The sequence below is a fragment of the Falco punctatus genome, assembly GCF_963210335.1.
Source record: "Falco punctatus genome assembly, chromosome: Z".
In the NCBI taxonomy this organism is placed as follows: Eukaryota; Metazoa; Chordata; class Aves; order Falconiformes; family Falconidae; genus Falco; species Falco punctatus.
This window is the reverse complement of record NC_137586.1, coordinates 58,867,850-58,887,303: the sequence shown is the minus strand read 5'-3', so window position 1 is coordinate 58,887,303 and position 19,454 is coordinate 58,867,850.

Sequence of the window (19,454 nt, the reverse complement as noted above, 5' to 3'; positions counted from 1 at the left end):
AGCAGTAAAACCAAAACTTTAAATAAATGACTGCTTAGGCAGGATTTGGCTAAGATCCCTTCAGCTGGTCCACGTTAACAGTCACATAATCCTTAATGTAACAGCAGTCCTGCATGAGGCCTGACTTAGTACTCAGTACATGTGTTCAATTAAAAATCACAAGCGGTGGTTTTGTCCTCATATGTGCTTGCACAATTAATGTTGGACAGCAATCATATGTTTTTATGCAATTGTTGTTACATACAGACTTAATCTTTCTCTATGTCTTTGTTCAAGGTTTACTCTTCAATAATCTGTTTTTGTGCATGTGCAAGCATAATTATTAACCTGAGTCACATTTTCCTAAGTGCCACAAACCATAAGGATAAGAATTTTAGAATTATGTTTTCACCTTTAATGTTTTGAAGTGCTAAACAATGATCACTAACATATAAGTCCTTACATCCTTATTTAAACAGATTTCAATTTTCAATGGTGCTTAATAAGGGTTCCTTGGATGAATAAAAATTTCAGGATGGGGATTTCAGAGACTTGTTTATTTCTTTGTCAAGGCACTAGCAAAGAATTTTTGCCTTGTAGTAGACAATAGCAGTTCTGACTGAAGATTCAGGAGGTAACAGAGAGCCAAGCAGAAGGTGGTAAGAGCAGCTCCCACTTAACATTGTAAAGCCAAAGTCTGGCATCTACCTCATTATTTTCCATTCTGAAATAAATCCATAAGTTGTGAAGTCATTTAGGCCTTACATCTTCTAAATGTAAATCAAATAGTAAATTCAGATGGCATAGCCAAATTGTTTAGAAGATGAAGTGCAAGTATATTCAACCATAAACCCGAAGGGTAATTCTCAGAAATGAGACTTGTTCTTATGTCAGTTGTTTTCTTTACGTGTGCTGTTGGTTGAGTAAGAACTGTTTGAGGATGAGAAATTTGGCCAGAGAGGTGCCCAGCTGAATATCTGCTAAGCATAACTCCTGGCGCACTAAAGAATACCAGTGCAGTTCTGAATACTTTTTTGTTTTTCACAATCTAAGCAAGAAGTATTTGATCAGTCCTTTTTTTGTTTGTTTGTTAGCTTGTTTTCCATTTTAAAATTGCATTTTATACTTTCTTATATCATTCAGCAATAAATATACAAGATTAGAAGTGTTGATGTGTTTCTGCAGTGCTTGATACGGCTTAAGCTCTTGTTTAATTTGAATACTAAATTAAATAACAACTAATTCATATTAAAATAATTCATATTAAAAGTAATACTAATAATATTGTTGATGCACTGTCAGATTCATGTGGTCCTGGCCTGATACTGAAATATTCTAACAGATGCTTAGCTCATAAGGATCCTGCTGTCTTTTATAGTTAACTGTTATGATCCAACTTTAAATACAAAACTTGAATAGTTTAGAGGATTTTCATATTTTTCTGGTATTTTATCAGCTCAGAGATCTTTGAGGAGCTATAGCTTTTTTCACTGAAAATTTATCTTTATTTGCATTGAGAATCCAATCATTTGACACTTGTAATGGAGCATGCAGAAATTCAATCATCAGTTCAATTTCTTACCAGTCTTCTCAGTTAAAATCACTCCTTTGCTATGGAGAGTTCTGTACAAGTTCACCTACTTTCAGGTCCCAAGAGTAACTTGAATTTCTTAATGTTTTATAGAAACCCTCCTTTTAGAAAGATCTAGCAGCTTCCCAAAATATTTCTAGAAACAAAACCCAGAGAATAGGTGGGAAACTGAGGCTGATTCTCTCGTAAAATTTATCATTTTTATTAAATGGATGAATACAAAGTTTCCACAGATTGCTAACATACTGGTTTGGTGGGGTTTTTTTTCCTCTTTAGACTGAGAAATAATAATGATTTAAGTCTGATCCAAAAGATAATTAAGGTTTAGCTTCCCTGTGTTGCATTTTATACTGACCAGGCATTGTGTAAGGCCATAGGTTTAGGGACATCCATGCTTACTTATGTTCCCATGTCTTTCCAACTGAACATCCCCTATCAGTTAATTGAGCTGGAATTAAATGAAGAAACAAGATCTGAGTGAAAAATATAATGTGTAATCATAGCATCAATCAGCTCATTAATCTATTTTATAGCACAGCTGTATGACTAGGTGAGAGAAGCAAATCAAACAGGATTCATAAGGAAAGCAATAAAGTGCAAGCTACACTATCATTATGCAGCTGTGTAAATCGTGGTTCACCTATACCTCGATTATGGAACATAGTTTTGATGTCTTCATTTCAAAAAGCATAGATAAAATAGCCTGGAAAGGCTTCATTTTCTATGCAATAAAGTTGATTAAATATGGCATAATTGGTGTTTTGTTAGGTAAAACTTACAAGTCAGCTAAAAGTCTTCCTTCTAACAAACAAACAAACAAACAACAAAAAAAAAAAAAAAAAACAAACACCAAAAACAAAACAAAAAAAAAAGACTTGAGAAGGTCTAATGATACAGATTTACAAAAATATTAGCAGCACATTTAGGTTCGGCGAACACTCCAGATCTTTCCCTCTGTAAGAACATGTTACTATCAAAAAGAACTAAAAAGAGACAAGTTTAAAACAGGCAAAGAGAGGCTGTTGTTCATTGGGAGGTATATGACTAACCACACTCTTTACTAAAGTAAGAAATGCCATGTATACTTCACTGCTTTTATTTTGCCCTAGGCATCTACTTATGGTTACTGTTGGAGACGGTGTACTGGATAGGATAGACATTTGATGTGAACCTTTATGGACTCATCCTTTCTCATCCATCTGGTGATCTTTATGCACTGAGACAGAATAAATGACCTAGGGAAGGGACTTATACAAGTTGCATAACCACTTACACTCTTATCTTACAGGAAATTTTGTGAAAAATCTGTGTTTCTTCATTAGAATATCCTAATACCCAAAAGATTATCTGAATGCTATGAAAGCTAGAAACTTGAACTACTACATGCATTTTATGTATAAATTTGACTGTCACTAGTTTAACAAGTAACAGTTTTGCTACCACTTTCTCTTTTCCTTTCTAGGTTGGGGGTTTTTTTTTGGTTTGTTTTTTTTTTTTTTTTTTTTCTTTTTTCTCTGCAGAGCACTAATGTTATCAAGTCATAAATTTTGAATTACAAGTCCACAAACTGGCACAAGTGGTTGAGCCACTTACAGAACCCATGCAGCCATTTGTGATGTTCAGGCTGTCGTTTGAAAGAAACAAGTGTGCTAAAGAAGGGAAACAGCCGCTGAAGACATCAAAAGAGAAGGACTGGGCGTAGGCTCAGGAGTTTCTCCTTTCTGAGGCCCTTCATCCCTACTATGCATAAGGGATAACAGCACCTCACTCATACCCTCTGTCTCAAAGGGGGACAAAGCCCCAAAATAAAAACTATATCTATCGGCTAAGGGGGAGCACTCATCCAGTGTTGTAACACCTCCATGTTGTGTCTAAACTGATAAAAAGGACTTGGCCGTTGAAGTTACCCATACAAAAAGCCAACATGACTGTAAGGATATAAAATCTCAACTCAGGAAGCACTCTACAGAGCTCGCTCTCAGCTGGCCTGAGATCCTTTACCATTGTCATGCAACGCTTTCCCTCCGAGCAGGTCCTATCTCTATTTACTTCTCCTGCTTGTAGCTTACTATAAAGTGTTGATCAACTCTGTAGTCTAGTTCTTTGCCTTCCTGTGTATTATTACAATACTATCAAGAGTGATCAACATATGATCACTACCTCCATTATATCAACAGGGATAGTGGTTTGCTTGTCAGTATTGATTTATGGTGTTTATTAAAGTAATCATATTAATCACATGGTTGATCCTAGTGTTTCTTTGCACTGCCTGGGTCTATAACTGGTGAAGCAGATTCCCTGCTCTGGGTAGCAGGTGGAAAGTCTGTGGAGTCATGACGCCAATAAATTAGTCTTTGCCATAGCAATAACGATGAAGAAAGGCATTATATTTGGAAAGTTGTAGCAGACTGGTGAAGTTCCCAGTAACTGGAAAGTGGCAAGAATAACCCATCTTAAAAAGGGGAAAAAGGAAGACCTGGGGAACTATAGGCTGATCAGCCTCACTTCTGTGCCCAGCAAGATCATGGAGCAGATCCTTCTGGACACTATGCTAAGGCACATGGAAAACAGAGATGTGATTGGTCACAGCCAACATGGCTTCACTAACAGCAAATCATGCCTGGTAAACTTGGTGGCCTTCTGCAGCAGGGTTACGGCGTCGGTGGATAAGGGAAGAGCAACCGACATCCTACACCTGGACTTGGGCAAAGCATTTGATACTGTCCCATACAACATCTTTGTTAAGTAAAGTAAGAGACATAGACTTAATAGGTAGACCATTCTGTGGCTAAGGAACTGGCTGGCTGGTCACATTCAAAGAGTTGTTCTTAATGGCTTGATATCTGGGTGGAAAGCAGCAACCACTGGTTCCCTTTGGGTCTGTATTGGGACTAGTCTTATTTAACATCTTTGTCAGAGACACAGACAGTGCGATTGAGTACACTCTCAGCAAATTTACAAAAAACACCAAGCTTAGCAATTTCATTGATAGTCTAGAGGGAAGGGATGCCATCCAGAGGGACCTTGATAGGCTTGAGAGGTGGGCCCATGCTACTTTTATGAAGTTCAATAAGGCCAAGGGCAAGGTCCCGCACCTGGGTTGGGGCAATCTCAAGCACAAAATACAGGCTGGCTGATGACTGGATTGAGAACAGCTCTGCCAGGAAGGACTTGCAGGTATTGGCAGATGAAAACCTGAATATGGTCTGGCAGTGTGTGCTCACAGGCCACAAAGCCAACTGTATCCTGGGCTACATCAAAAGAAGCATGGCCAGCAGGTCAAGGAAGGTGGTTCTGCCCCTCTGCTCTTGTGAGACCTCACCTGGAGTACTGCATTCAGTTCCAGGATCCCCAGCATAAGAAAAATATGGACCTGTTGGAGTGAGTCCATAGGAGGGCCACTGAGGAGAGCAGGGAGGCTGGAGCACCTCCTGTATAAAGAAAGGCTGAGAGAGTTTATGTTGTTCAGCCTAGAGAAGATAAGGCTCCATGGATACCTTATAGCGGCCTTTCAATACTTAAAGGGGGCTTATAAGAAAGATAAGGACAGACTTTTTAGTAGGAATGGTAGTGATAGGACAAGGCTTAAAAGTTATAAACTAAAAGAGGGTAGTTTTAAATTAGGTATTAGGAAGAAATTATTTACTGTGAGAGTGGTGAGACACTGGAACAGGTTTCCCGGAGAAGGTGTGGATGCCCCATCCCTGGAAGTGTTGGAGGCCAGGTTAGATGGGGCTTTGAGCAACGTGGTCTAGTGAAAGGCGTCCCATGGTAGTGGGATGGAACTAGATGATGTTTAAGGTCCCTTTTAACTCAAACTATTCTGATTCATGCTATGATTAATATAGCACTTTAACAACATTTCCAACAAAACCATTTAGTTCACTTTTCCACTCACATGTCTACATCCTCAAAATGTCACTCTTTCATTTATTAGTATAATTTATTCCAGACACAGTGCATTTTCGAATCAATTCCTTTAATAATGTCATTCTCTTTCTCTCTGTTCTTTCCCTTTCTCTTTGTATGTCAAGAGGAGGAGAGAAAAAAGAACAAGAAATCATAATCTATGTCTTTAATGGTGGGCTGTGGCAGTAAATAAATAAATAAGCAAAAATCCTTAAATTCTTTTTCACCTTACATAATAAAAAATGTGATTTACTGCGACCTTTTTCTTACAAACATCTTAGTCAGAAATGGTTACTGACATTTATACATTTGTAATATTTCCCCCTCCCCTGTGATCAGCTAATTATAAATGGAAGTATTTGAAAACAGAGTACTTTGGCTCTCAATGTTTCATTTAAGGTAGTGACAGAGCAAGTTTCCATTTTCTTTGTCCACCTAGTAAACTCTAATTTTTTTCTACTTTTCTTTCCCAGGTCAGATTAAAATTAGTATCTCCAGTTAACAGTTTTGCAGTCCTAAATATGACTATGAATCGATAACAGAGAATGATTATTTTCACAGGCCAAACTCAGTTTCATTGAAGATTTATTGTTTACAAAGCAATGCATTCAAAATTGTGCAGTTTATTGTACCTATTGCATGTGATCTACACTTCCTTCTGCTCTTTTTAGAAGTTCCTTTTATTCATTTAATTTGTCTGGTTCATAGTGTGGTTGAACAAGCAGTCAAAGTGTTGCAAAAACATGGATTGGATTAGGAACAAGCTGGAAAGCTGAAATTGGCTCGTCATGGAGTCCAGTATGTCATGGAATGATGCTGAAATACCTGTTTACATTCAAGGAAGTACAGCAGAGAGTCACAGGGCTTTTTTACACATTATTGAGAGAGCGTACATGATGAACTTGCACAGAACACAGAACAGAAAGCCTTATGAAGTGTGTCCTAACTGCTGTTTGACCTGGCTGTAAGCACAAGGTCAAACAGAGCAGTATTTAAAGAACAGGTTTAAAGAGACAGATGGCAGGCATCATATCTCTGTGAAGCAAATCACTCAGATATGCCACCTCCTCTAAACAGATAGCAAATTCCATCAATATACTGCAAAGGTATCTTAACTTTAAGCAGTTAAATCTGCTTTAAGTCTGAGGCTCATTAATGTCAATTTTTTCTTGGTATAAAGCGTCCTAGTGATTCAGGATTTTATCTGTTGCAGAAGTCCTGAATTAATTAACATTTTAGATGATAAATAACTATTTATGTGATGTCCTTACAACAAGTTAATGAAATAAAATCAGATAAGACTAAAATACCAGCACCAGTATCTCACTTCGTATTTTGGTAAATAAAAAAGTCATTTGAGAGTCAATAGTAATTTCCATATGATGGCTTAAAGATTCTGGGCAGTTGGCAATAGCGTGTTCTTTTCATTTAAGTGGAGAATCTGATGATAATAGTGCTTATTCTACTAACCTCCCACCCCACCCCACCCCAAAAAAAAAAAAAAAAAAAAAAAAAAAAAGGTAAATAATGTGATCACAGCATTTAATGAAGACTTGGAATATATTCTCCTGATTATCAGGGGGACAATTTGTGGAATATTGAGCCAGAATCTAGGTGAAGACAGTTGTCATGTGTCTTGGGAGAGATTGCACCCCTCTGGCTCAACTGCTGTCCTATACAGAACTTTCTTAGCACTGACTGAACAGACTAAAGGCTTTTTGCATATGCTACATTGTTACTGGGAAAATCCTAAAAGCACAGCCAAGAAGAGCTACAAAGCAACAATATTCAGCTTTTCTCCTCTTTTATTAAAGGATCGTTTTGTTAATAGGTAGTGATCTGGGCAATTGACTCTAAGCTATTTAAAATTTTGTTTCTAGCCTGAAACTCTTGTCTAGACAGTTTCTAAAGCAGAGACTCAGAAGCTCCTCTAGAAGGTTAATTCCTTCCCTTGATCTCAGAGTGCATTGGTGGCGGGCATCAATGTACTAGGTAGAGACACCCTCTGCTAAACCACCTCCACTCTAAATATTTAAGTATTGACATGGACTAAAGTGGCTGCTAGCCTAGAACAAAATCTGCTGACCTCTTACAGTTCTTACATAGCTGAGTCAGCAATCAGGCCTAGGTATGTTACAACGGAAGAAAACAATTCTGTGTCAGCCAATGAGTATCTGACAGCTCTTCAGGTAGGTCTGGAGCAGGAATGAAAGGCAGAAGCAGAAATGCAAGAGCATTCAGTTAATGTAGAAATCTACTTCCTTCAGGGAAGGCTGTTGATATCTGCTGGACACCATTTTTCTGGCATGTCATGGAACAGGAATGTAGGGAACTCCATTGGCTTCCAAAGTTCAGCAGATTCCATCAAGCATAGAAGGCAAACGTTCCTGGAACTAGCTGACTAGGGAAGCAGCCAGCAATTGCATTCCAAGGAAAAGAATCATCAGACCTAGGTCTGTTTCAATCAGCCTTGGACCACCTCTTGACCACCGTGCACCCGTGCAGCAGCAACACTTGCTTGTAAAACACCACTGGGGTAAACCCCCAGACTCGTTTTTAATGCACACTGAAGTCAGGGTGGTATTCTGCTTTTTGACATAGAAATGATTCTTGGTTTTCCTTACCTCTAGGAACTGAAATGACTGGTTTTGTCTTGACTCTGATGTTTTGGACAACTCCCTTTTGGTGAAAAGAATCAGCCCTAAGTGATGGTAAAGATTTGCTTCTTTTTACCAAAGGTTTCATTTCTACAGTGGTGTGAAAAAAGAGGCTTTATGATCAGATTATATTGGCAACCATTCTGTGACAGACCTGTTATACTCAATGCATGTTTCTTTTCCTTGCATACTGAAAAATGTACTCAAATCTGTCTTTAGAATAAGCTTCACTTTCTGGTACCAGAAGGCTATCTTACTAAACAGAACACTTTGTACAGCCTTCATAATGTCAACAAAGTACTGCCTTAAGTCCAATAAGCAGTAGATTTATTGAAAGTGACTTGTGCAGTCAATATCTGGAATGAAACAGCTAGTTTCATCTTGTCCAATTTTTACATTACTCTTCATTTTCCCAGGGAACTACAAAGCCGAAACACTTTCAGTAAAACACTTCCTTGTGAAATGATCTGTTTTCTGTGTCACTAAGAAGGAATACATTTTCACTGCTTTAGTCTCAGAATAGGCATCCTTCATTTTATTTTAATTCAGCCACTGGAACCCTAATGATCAAAGCCATTTCAGAAGATACCATCAATTAGAACAGCTATCTCATTCACAAGTAAAGGATGAGTCTTTTTCTTCACTGCTTTTCTCTACTACAGTGATAATTCCCAGATCTCTTCTCAGTACACAAATAATGCTGTACCTTTTGTGTGCCCCTTTCATTTTTATAACTGCTGCAGTTTTATGACTTTTTGCAGACCTTGGTTATTATAACTTTGTAATTTTGATGCCAGCAGCCCCAGGACAGTCACAATCCAAACATTCTGCTTTCATCTGCTTTGATTAATTCAATTGTACACAATCCTGACTTCTAGAAGGAAATTCTGCAGAATATAGATTGGATATAAAAGTCTTGATTTTCCTTTATGAAGTGGGTGCAGCACATTATAGATAGTGGCAAACTATGCTAGAAAGAGTATTTATTTAGCATCTCATCAACTGTTTTGATACCATTCATTAAAACAAGTGGAACTTCCCTTAGATATTCTTCATGTATAGCATTTAGTCATTTGTAGTTAAATGTGTTGTGTGAAGAAGCAAGACATTAGCAAATTTAGGTAGAGGAAATTGCTGTCCTACATAAGGCTACATACTCATGACTAAGTTTTGAAAGCTGGACGTTTCTATTAAGTCTTGAGCTTCCTAATACCTGAATAAGGAAACTTGTCTTCCTCAAGATGGCAGCTGAAGCAGACAAGATGCTAGGATGCTAGGCTGATGCTGTGTTAAACAGCAAAGAGAGGAAACACTGAAGACAAGGTGTCTGAAATCTTATTCTTTGGGTTGGGAGTGGGAAAAGTGAACAGCCAGCCATCTCCAATCCTTTGGGTTCTGCAGCGTCTTTTTTTTTTTTTTTTTTTTTTCTTCCTAAAGAAAAAAATGTTATCCAGAGTCACTTTGTTGGGTTTGTTGTTTTTGGGGGGTTTTGGGGTTTTTTTTTGTTTTGGTTTTTTTTTAAATAGCGCTGTCACAGAGGGAGGCTGGGCTACTACTCCCCCCTAGTGGTGATCCGAGCAATTCAATCCTTCCTTCTTGCCTGGCCGGGAGCATGATAAAATGTGGGGGGCTTTTTGTTACTAAGGCTATTTTCTGCCTTTCCTACATAATTCTGGAGTACTGAAAATATTTCCAAGATTCATAAGGCAGCTGGTTATATTCACCATGGAATATTTTTCTCCATTGATGCTAAGGGTCTCTAAGATCTCTCTGAATAAGTGTTTATAAGCCTCAGATGGCAATACAGGGGAGACCATCTAGTTTTCCTCAGCAGAGGTCATGGATACATCTTATTGCAACCCTTGTATTGCATCTCCCTTGTCCAAAAATATACTTTATCTCTTAAATTCCTTTTTGCATCCTGTATTCAACAGCATCTCAAGAGGCATAAAGAGCAATCCTGTAAAGTGCAACAAATGAAATGGTCTAAAAAAATAAATATTTTCACATTAAGAAACGCGTGACTGTAATCTTGAAGGATGTGTAATACAAGTACTGCTTGAGAAAATGTCATCAAATAAATTAGTGTCACTATTAATGTGTCTGCAAGAATAGAATTGGTTGTGTGAATTTGTTGGCAGACAAAGGGATTTTGAATTCTTAAAAAATAAAGCCACTTTTTCCTCACTGTCTAAAGACATGCATTCAAAACACATATTAGCCAGTCAAGAACATTTACTAGCCACCTTGACAGCCTGTTTCCTTCTCTTTTCTGTAATGAAATTACCTCACTGCAGAATGAAAAGCTGCATGTGGCAGAACTGAAATAATGCAATTCAGAAATTAAGTCTATTATTCCTATTTATGTACATCTTTAGATTGTTCTTATGATAATGACCAAGGTGTCCAGGACACCACAGTATCTCTTTTCATGGTGTTTTCTTATTAGTGTGTGTGCCAGCACACCAGGAAGGCATTTTAAGATTAAGAATGCTTGTGAGAGCACTCTTCTAACACTAATTTTGAACGCAGCTATTTCCAGCATTTCAGTACCCACTGCACCTTTTTGCACAGCACTCTGCCACGCAGTATTTTGTGTAGGGAAAAAAAAAAAAAAAAAAAAAAGGTAAAACAATAAAATTACCTTTACTCACTCACTTAACTTTAATTAGAAACTTTTTAAAAATGATTGCTGATTTTAATGAGGCTCTCTTCTATAGGACGTGATACTGGAACTGCTGTGGTCTAAGATACAACTATGTATTATCTTCATTACCTGTAAAGTGTTTGGATCCCAAGGATAATAACAAACCAGATATTCATAAAGCTAACTTTTAGAAGTCATGAATTTTGGGTTGTTTTTTTTAGAGGTGAATTCCTAGTAACACAGTTCTGTGTATTTGTAATGTCTAAACCCCCTTGTCTGTGCTTTACCTTTCTCCATATATTTTCCTAATCAGATTACATGAAGGTGACTCAAGGACAGTTTTTTCTACCTTTGATTTAGTAACAATCAGGAAAAATATCTGCTTTATTGAAATGCCATAAGTTATTAGCTAGTTCCTGCAATATTTAAAAGCAACAGTCCTTTGGGTAGTTCAAGAGCAAACTGTGGTCAGAGTATTTAAACACAATGACATGATGACGTGTTTAGTCATTGTTTTTTAACTGAGACACTCTTGGATGAAAAAATATTATTTTTATTCAAGATAAGAGTCCATTACTTTATATTCTTGTTAAAGTGTCATTTTGTCCTTCACGTAGCAATTATTATGTTGTAAACTACATAAAATGGCTGTTGTCAAAGAGTTTCTCACAGAGTATAGCCATGAATATCGTTAAATACCTACTGAAAACAGATAGTTTGTAGTCCACAAATTCTCTCTGAGGTTTGCATGAACTGAATTTACATGTACACAACAGAAGATAGATAAACTTTACTTTTAATTTATATGTATCCTTTCCTAGTAAAGTCAGGAAAGAAATATAGCTAGTCCAAATTACCACAGGTAAAAAATACCTTATTAGTAACTGAAGGCCCTCCATAGCCTGGAAAAAGTGTTTAAGAATGTATCTGATGTAGAAATATATTATCATAGGTGTATAAGACATAAACCTTTCATATGCATATAAGTAAGCTATATTATATGTATAGCACATATAAAATCATATCTATATATACACACATACACATACACATATATACATATATACATACATACATACATATATATATATATTTATAAAAAACATATGTACCTGAACACTTCCAAGTCTACCCTTGATTGGTTTTATTATTCAGGAAACAAAATGAGATATTTTTCTGTGGTAAGGTAGTAGCTATGCTGTGTTTACCTGGAGTTAAAGTCATTGCAGATGTCTGCCTTTGTTACCTGGCAAGTAAGTAGGACAACATACAGCCCCACTTCTCAAAAATTAAAACTTTCTAGCTCTAAATTGATTCTACCATTTTCACACACCTATCCCTCCATCAATACAAGAGAAAAAAATGAAAAAGTGAAAAAAAAAATTGGTAAAAAAGCTTTTTCATGTATTACAAACTGAAACAAAACTTTTCCTACTGGAGAGGGTAATGATCCAAAATCTCACTGTTGTGTGGACTGTCTATTGCCATACCATCAAAAATAATTTCCTTTGTGTTTAAAATGTAAGACTAGAAACATGCTGGCCTGTATCTATAAAGTTTCAAAGGAAGTAGGAATGGACTTGAAATGCCATATAGGTATATCTATATTTGATAGTCTACATATGAACATCACCTAATCCAAATGTATAAAAAGTTCATAAAGAAAAGAAGGCAGTCATGTAGGTTCTTTTTTGTTTTCAGCTTCCTGACAGCTCTGTCTGACTGCTTAGAAGCAATTGACAGCACAAATAGCTTTCTAGGAACTGATCTTGAGAACCTAAAATTGAACTAGGTGGCAGGTCATCCAGTTCCTCTGTGACCCACCAGCTTTGAACATGTCTTCAAGTACGTTCCATGGATAAAGGTTCTAAGGAAATACTAACTAACTATTAAATCAAGGAACTATTATATCAGCTACAACTGGATCTTGCCTTATCAGTATCACATCAGGACACAGCTCATAGATTGCTCTACCAAGACTGAAAGTTACTGTGGACAGAGATTGAGAATATATTGCCAAATATATCTGCAGTCTTTGACACAGCAGATCACAGGAGTATCACTCCTACATGACCCATTTATCAGGAGCAGACAAGCCAGTAATACAAACTCTCAACACAATTAAAGAAGTAAAAACTAGAAAGGATACCTCACCTCTAAAGCTTTTCCATAGTACTTAAAATAGTGCCACACCCCCTCCAGCTACAAGAGAGACGGAGGATACACAAAGGAGATGTCACTTCAAATCACAACTTTATGATGATAGTGCTCAGCTGTGCACTAATTATTGTTAGCTTCCAATAAAAAAAATCATTAGTAATCAGGTGCCTAAAACAATTTAAAATGGTGGCAAGAGAATCGGATTTCAGCCAGGGAAACAGAAAATTAATGGGGTTTTAGGAAAACTAGGGTCTTTCTTAAATTTTCTGAGACAAATTTTATTCTATAATACCTATGAGAGTTTACTATAACACTGTAAAATAGCAGTGATTATCACTAAGGGCTTGTAGGAGATGAGTTGCCAGCTAGAGAAAGCAGAATATAATACTGTCTGTAATGAGGGGACCAGAGCAAGATATACATTAGTGTAACTTTATACATATGAAAAAGTCACTAGGGCAATGTGGTGGGTTGCCCTTAGCTGGTGCCCACCAAGCCACTTGACCAATCCCCTCCTCAACTAGACAGGAGAAAAAAAAAAAAAAATATGAAAAACTCATGGGTCAAGATAAGGGCAGGGACATTGCTCACCAATTACCATCACAGGCAAAACAGATTTGACTTGAGGAAATTAATTTAATTTATTGCCAATCAAATCCAAGTAGGACAATAAGAAATAAAAACAGACCTGAAACCATCTTCCTCTCACTCCTCACTTCTCCCCGGCTCAATTTCACTCCCAGCTTCTCCCGCTAAGCAGTGCAGGGGGATGTGGAATAGGGTTCTGGTCAGCTCATAGCACTTTGTCGTTCCTACTTCCTCACGCTCTTCCCGTGCTCCAGTATCACAACCCTCCCATGGGATACAGTCCTCCATGAACTTGTCTAGCGTGTGTCCTTGCCATGGCTTGCAGTTCTTCACAAACTGCTCCAGCAGGGGTCCTTGCCATGGGGTGCAGTCATTCAGGAACAGACTATTCCAGTGTGGGTCCCTTGCGGTGCCACAGCTCCTGCCAAGAGCCTGCTCCAGCATAGGTTCTTCATGGGTTCACAGAGTCCTTCAGGTCACATCCATATGCTCTGGTGTGGGCACTCCACTGCCTGTGGGATGGATATCTGCTCTACTGTGGAACTCCATGGGCTGCAAGGGGACCACCTGCTTCACTATGGTCTTCACCGTGGGCTGCAGGGGAAGTTCTGCTCAAGCCCCTGGAGCACCTCCTGCCCCTCCTTGGCTCTGCATAGTTGTTTCACTCACCTGGTCTCACTCTTCTTTTCTGGCTACTGTTGCACAGCAGTTTTTTGCCCTTTCTTAAATATGCTACTCCAGAGGTGCTACCAGCGTCACTGGTTGGCTCAGCTTTGGCTAGTGCTGGGTCCACCTTGGAGAAGCCTGGCACTGGCTTCATCTAACATGAGGGTAGCTTTAGACATATTCCCACAGAAGCCACCCTTGTAGACCCCCGGTACCGAAACCTTGCCACATAAATCAAATGCAGGCAAGAAGCTAAGAATCTAACCACAGGAATGAGTTTGTCAAGAATTTGAAATTTTCAAGAAAAAAATAGTGTTATTCCTGCTTTATGTCCTATTCTAATAAGGTAAAAACTCTTTTAGCTAGACGGGATTTAGGATATGTTTTACACTTTTTTCTTTTCTCTCTCTCTCTCTTTTTTTTTTTTTTTTTTTTTTTTTTAATCTAGAGTCATCTAGGTGAACTTACTCTAAAGTAAGCACAAGATTTAAATACCTACATAATTTCATAGAAAATATTAATATTACAGCTATTTGGAAGAGGCTAAGTACTTTGAAAGAGAGGGTTAAAATTAAGAACTCTTTTTATAAGATTGAGAAATTATCTAAAAAAATGCATTGGGTGATGGTAAGTGCTTGTTTTGTACTGATAAATGCATAGGATGCACTATCAACATAGCCTGGAGAGTAACTGACTGTAACCGTTTTTCAAAAAGCTACCTACAAGCTATAAAAGAGTAAATCATCAACATAAACCATGTTACAGCAGAAAGAAAAAAAAAAAAAAAAGAAAGAAAAAAACAAACCAACCAACAAACAAACAAAACAAACCAGCCACAGTAGTTTTTGTGTACTAAGGAAAAGTATGTCTGCAGCATGAATAACATAATCTTTTTCTATTCAGTATATATTAGCTAGAGTATCTGGTTTAAATGGCTCTGGCCTTTAAAAAATACATGTATTAGTGAAGACAACCCAATGAAGAGAAACAAAAATGATCAGAGGTTCACTAAAAGTTGTATAAGGAAAAAAAAAAATAGGTTGTAGCTAAATAGCTTCAGATTTCCTTAGTCAGACACTAACAAAAAATGATCTTTTAAGATCTTCTTCAATGCAAATTGGTCTGATGCTAAAATAGGCCTAATTTCTATTCACTGCTGTTGTCAAAGTGTCAAGACCTTTAATATAATTTGTGTATGAATAGAGAAAATCTGTTGGAAGAATGAAATAATTTTAATTTAAAAAGAAATTGCTTTGAAGAACTAACTATGACATTTCTTTCATTTTCCAGAGCAAGTAAATAGTCCTCACAATAGCCAAGTGGCCCAAAGCACTGGATTCTTATTTGAAACTTCTTTAAGCACGGTCAAATAAGGAGACTAATTTTCATTTAACTTCCACTGTATTCCTCTGCTTCCAGTTTGGTGGGTAACTTTGATCTTTCTCCTATGCAGGCAATCCTGCCACCCTCAGGTTAGATGGCTGTAGGTCGGTGCCTCTGAATGTGTGTCAAGGTTATGCACAAATTCCAGCTGGTACAACTGGTATATGTCACCTTCTCCATATTCCAGCAATCATAAACACATCAGGTTCTGTTCCCTTCAATTAAGATCAGCTTTCTTTGTCAATACAAGGCCTAATTTTTAAGTAATTAATAGATGAGTCTGGCTACTTTTAAGACTGACTTTCTGACCTTTAAATGCCTTCAACAGATGGTGGGATTTTTTTTGTTTTTTTTTTTTTTTTTTTTTCCTGAGACAATGCAGGTCACTGGGCCAGAATGAAGTATATAACAGAGAAGGGTGGAAAATTTTCTTACAAGTTTACACACAGGAGGAGAAAAAAGACTTCAAACAGTGGTCAGGAAAGTTCAGCTAAGACTTCCATGGGTAATGGCATGTATATCTTCTCTTCTGCTTCCTCCTCAGATACCCTACCATAACCAAGGACACAATTAACAATAGAGGGAAAGGAGATTCAGGTTTTGGTTTTTATACGAAATTCTTACATAAAGCAAATTCAGCTGGGCATTAGACAGATAGCTAGATAGACGTCCCTTTGGCTCTTGAGCACTGCATCAAATGGGAGGACAGGAGCTCTCATGAACTAGAGATAATCTTGACACATTTGCTGTGCAGTAATTAATCCTCCATTTAGCAGCATGATCCACTGTTCAAAGTACATAATGTAACAGCGATAAAGAACAGGGACTTTTGTAAATTGAATGTATAAAAGTAAAAGAAAGGAAGAGAACAATAAATTGTGTACTTCTGTAACTCACATATTCCGTAAATGCTGTATCAAATGTAAAGGAAAAAAATAATTAACTCTCAAAATTTATTTTAGATGCTGATATGCATTGTTCAAAAATAATGCTGTTAGTCGTGTGATTGCAGCCATTCACCCTGCTTCCTACACCCACTGCTGAAAAGCAAGAACAGCAAATTAGACTTGCTGTGTACATTGTATTTTTTCTGTAGCATTGTCTATAAGCTTGATAAACAAAGTTTTCCTCAGGCATAATATATGTCCTCACTGTTGTGAAGAAACTGAGTAAAGTTGTAGTTGCTCCACAGTAACTGAGAGCAGAATTTAGTTTGTTGTCTTTCCAGTCCTTAAAAATAGTATTCCAAGGGGGATCAAATTTACGACAATAGAATGGCAGTCATGACAGTTTGGCTGCTCTTCAGTTTGTTTGTTGTTCTGAGTCATCGCTCTGTAGACTCCTCAAGTCCAGAGGGAGAAAAAGAATATGCTTTAATGGTTTCTTTCTCTCTACACCCCAGCATTTTAAGAGAAGGCCTAAAACTCATTCAAAAAAGTTTTCGAGGTAGCTGGAAGAGCTAGTCATTACATTTAACGATTGCATGTGTAAGCATGTTTGATTAAATGAAGAAGAAACCCCATTTACTTTTATCTTTTATAAATATGTCTTGAAAAACATGAGTATAAGAATTTGTTTGTTGAGAGAAATTCTAGGAACTGGATGCTCTGACTGTGACAGTGAAGAGTATGTAAGGCTAAAGAAGTAATATTATGTTTCCACAGTTTGCTCAGCATATAGCAGTTACTTTCATCTGGAAAAGGTTATTGTGAATTTTGCTTAACAGTGCGAGCACTCATCTCAGTGGGAAAATACTCAAGTTTCTGGAAATACGTTAGGTTGATTGGCCTATTTTTCTTAGGTCCCTATATGACATTTAAGGATAGATCTGGTAGGGGAACTTTTCTGCCAGTATACTACTGGCTGAGGTTAGATTAGGGGTCTGTGTGAGAAGAGGTTTGGGTAGCAGCTTGATCAGAAGAGGATCAAAAATGAGCACCTTTTCTAGGAAAGGCTTATGTCATCCCTTCCTGATGCTGAAATATAAAGAGAAGTGTAAATCAGTTCTTCCTGATTTCTGTAGTTAATCCATAGGTAGATAACATAGGTTACACTACTAAAGACACCCATTTTGGGGTATAACTTGTAGCCCACGGGCTGCACAATAGAAACACATTTTTGTGCATAAAGATTAAAGCCTCCGCTGTAGCTGAATCTCTACCACATTCTGTTTGCTTCAGATTTCCTGCTGTATTCATATGTTGTCCCCTAGCTTTCCCATGTAAGAAACTAGGGGGGACCAGCACACAGAGTGAAGTGTTCCAATGACAATACTACCTTGCTATGGTTTTGGTCCGTGCCAGGCAATGTTGTGGACTGCTTTTGAGGACAGTAGGGTCAGATGCCATTCCCAGTACGCAATGTAGATGACAGCACACTGGTTCAAGTGGGGGAAGGAGTTTAATGACCTTGTAACTGTAATATATAGTCTGTGTAGGAGGCAGATCAAACTAGTTCCATAACCCTTCCTCAATTTAATTTCAGAACTAATTACTTTTTTTTATCCAAATACAACCCTGGGCAAACCAACACACAGGCCATGTGAATAAATAGGAGACCTGCAAATAAAATGAGGAGGTACTGGGCATCCCAGAAGAATATTTTTGTTTAGAACAATGTTCACTGCCCTCACCGGGCACACTCAGACACATACTAAGTGGAGTGCTGTAAGAACAATCAAATGAAGGTATGGAGGACCAGATTGATAAACCAAGCATTTTTTAAGGACCTTAGCACCAAAGTGCATGTCAATGATGTATATCAGCATACAGATCTCAAAAAATGTTAAAAAATCTGAGAATTACCCAGAATGGAAATCGAACTGAGATTCAGGCAGTAGCATCAGTCCACAATAAAGAACACTCTGAGCACTTATGAGTATAGCTACATAGATGATTTTCCTCAAGAAATTACATTGTAAGTCCTTTCTTTCAAATTGTGATTGCTAAATTAGAAACTGTTTTCTGCCACACGTCTTCCTTTATTTTGAGTCTAGATACTCGAGAACCCCCTGGAACCTCAAAAATTTGTGTAATTTTCTCCATTGTTGAAGGGAGTTCAAATCTTCCTTTGAGATAAAAATCCTTAACTACACTGCTATAGGCTATAGATAGGGTCCATACTTTAGCCTTTTCTGTTAGACACATGTCCATATGAGAAAACCCAGACTGATCAGGACAACAGAAGTTCTCCCTCTAGCCCATTAATAAACCACTTGTAAAAAAAGAATATTGAATCTTCTCTGTACTTTCAGACTTCTTATGTATTTTACTCAATGACCATTTAACTTAAAATATGCTATGGTGAACAAGAACACTGTGTTGGACCTGCATGAAGGGTGCTCAGAGAATTCTGACAGAGGACAGCATCATTTCTAGGTTGTGGCCTAGCTATGTATGAGTGAAATACTGAGGTTTACTCTACCCAGAACAGGCAGATCTACAGATGGTTGGAAATGCAAGTCTAGACACTTGACAAACCACAGCATAGCCAAAGTACAGCACCTGTGGAGTTAAGGCAATTTCAGGTTTAGATTTATGTGTCTCTTTATGACCTGCAAGTCCTTTATGGATAAATCTCTATTCAACAGATAATCCCATTACTTGCAGCAGATGTGTTGGTGTGGTATAAGAAATTATCCAATACGAGAAAGTCCTAACTTGGTATTTACCTTTTTTCATAGATACTCTTATGCTGTATGTAATACATAATTTCTTATCTATACCGTCACATCAGTTAATAGTGCTATTTTTTTGCAGAAGAGTTGTTCTTGTTTACATATCTCACAGCTGGAGAAACTCTAATTCATAACATGTCTAAATTCTGCAGAAAAAACTGAAAATTTGTGCAATATAAAGACATTTGAATTTTCTAC